Source organism: Lutra lutra, chromosome 5, assembly GCF_902655055.1.
Source record: "Lutra lutra chromosome 5, mLutLut1.2, whole genome shotgun sequence".
NCBI classification, from domain to species: domain Eukaryota; kingdom Metazoa; phylum Chordata; class Mammalia; order Carnivora; family Mustelidae; genus Lutra; species Lutra lutra.
In genome coordinates, this window is record NC_062282.1 from 156,428,902 (window position 1) to 156,431,247 (window position 2,346).

General features: G+C 42.9%; 1 pseudogene; it reads right to left on the reverse strand.

The window, feature by feature from the left end:
• Positions 1 to 643: 643 nt before the first annotated feature.
• Positions 644 to 1,587, reverse strand: LOC125100511 (putative olfactory receptor 2W6; annotated as a pseudogene).
• Positions 1,588 to 2,346: the final 759 nt, after the last annotated feature.

Here is a 2,346-nt window from a genome sequence, read left to right on the forward strand (position 1 = left end):
GAGGTGGGAGGATGCATCAAGTAGGGGATGGGGATTAAGGGGTGTACCTGTTGTGATGAGCACCGGATGTTGTATGGAATTGTTGAATCACTGTATCATACACATGAAACAAATATTACACCATATGTTAACTAATTAGAACTAAAATAAAAACTTAAAAAGCCAAATAACAAAAAAACAAAAACAGGAAACTCCTCACTTAAGAAGAAACAACCTACATCTAGACAGAGTCCTATGATTTGACTGATGTTGTTTTGCCCACCTCTGAAAAATCACTGTAGTCATTAAAAAAAAAAAAAAAGGAGCTTCAAGAGGAGGCCACTGGTGTTGTCTCATTTTAATTTGACATCTCATCACTTAATCTACAGACTGTGTGCTTTGAATTAGTGTTACCAGTCCCCTGTAGTTGTGGATGAAGCCCAAAGATGGGTAAAAGGCAAGTATAGGAGAGATTTCCTAAGGTAGCTGCCTTTAAACTGAAGAAAACCAGTTCACATCCAGAGACCAAGGGATGAAGTCACACTTGAAATCATCATGTCCAGCTGTGTTCACTCTACTCTGAAAGTTTGCTCTCTACATCGTCACATACATATCTAAGAGACAGACTCCAGAACATCATGTATTACCCCAGCACTCCTCTCATTCATGTTTCCTTGGCCCCCTTCTCTCCCTTCAGGAGCCTCTTCATTGCCCCCTTTGCATCCTTGTTCCTCAGAGTGTAGATCAGGGGGTTGACACTGGGAGTGACAATGGTGTAGAAGAGTGTGAGGAACTTGCCTTGGTCTTGGGAGTAGCTGTTGGCTGGCTACAGGTACATGTAGATGATGGTCCCATAGAAAAGGGAGACCACGTTAGGTGGGAAGAGCAGGTGTTGAATGCTTTCTTGCGCCCTGTGGGTGACTTTATCCTCACCATAGCGGCAGCAATCATCCCATAGGAGATGAGGATCAAGGAGAGGGGCACCAGGAGGAGGGCGACACCCAGGGCAAAGGCAAATGCTTCCACCAACATGGTGTCTTCACAGGACATGGCAATCAGAGCAGGCATCTCACAAAGAAAGTGGTCCACTGTGTGGCGCCCACATCGAGAGAGTTGCATTGTCTGGGGACACATGACAAAGGAGTTTAAAAAGCCACAGAACCAGGACACAGTCACCAACTGCAGGCAGAGACGTGGGTGCATGACCACAGTGTAATGCAGAGGCTGGCAGACAGCCACATAGCTGTAATAGGACATGACAGCCAGTAGAACACACTCAGTTGAGCCCAACACCATGTAGATATAGAGCTGGACCACACAGCCATGGTAGGAGGTGGTCTTCTCTGGACCCCAAAGGTTCCACAGCAGCTGGGGAACAATGCTCATTGTAAAGCAGAGATCCAAGAAAGAAAGTTTCCCAAGAAAGAAGTACATGGGCGTATGGAGTCTAGCATCCATGATTGACAACAAGATGATAGAAGTGTTGCCTGCAAGGGTCAGGGTGTAGAAGACCAAGATAAAAGCAAAGAGAATAATCTCCAGTCGAGGGTGATCAGAAAAACCCAGCAAGATGAATGCTTGTTGGTAGCTATCATTGTCTCTTCCCATAGTCTTTGCCAGCTGTTATGGAAACACAGAAGCAAGTACTGGATAAGACAGCAAATGAAGATTCACCCAGCACTCTCCAATTTCCATGTGTGGGTCTATAAAGTTAGGAAAGTCATCTGCTCTCCCATACTTTTAGCATACACTTACTGATACCTATTGTATGCAAAGCAGTGTGTCTGATTCTCCTGGAGGGGTGAGGATGAATTAATTCAGAAGCTACCCTGTTTGGTGAATAATTGCAAATAATTAGAAAGAAGAGAGAAAGTAAAAGTTCTCTAAAAGATTTGTTAAAAAGCTGAGTGTGTTGCAAATTATTCCCAGTTGATCAGGGAACCCCCTATAGAAGAGTTTATGTTCAGGGACACTGCTGTACCTGAGGGAGGTTTTGTTTGGTTTGGTTTGGTTTTTTGGGGTTTTGTTGTTGTTGTTGTTCTCCAAAACACTGGTGAGAATTTTACATGTGGCAGATTAAGCAAAATATATTTCCAGAAGAGAAAGTAGTACTTGCACAGACACAAATAATCAAATTCATGGATGATATTCAGGGAGTTCACAAATATGAATGTCAAACAATTCCTTAACAACACATAATTTTATTGAAATTAAATCCAATAAGATTTGACACTCACTATCAGAAAGAGTCTAGATTATAGACTGTACTCTGCCTCTGTAAAAGGCACATCTACACATGTATATCCTGATACTCAGATTCTCTCTCTATGCCTTAGCTTTTCCTGGTGCGTGCTGTAAAGGAAGCTA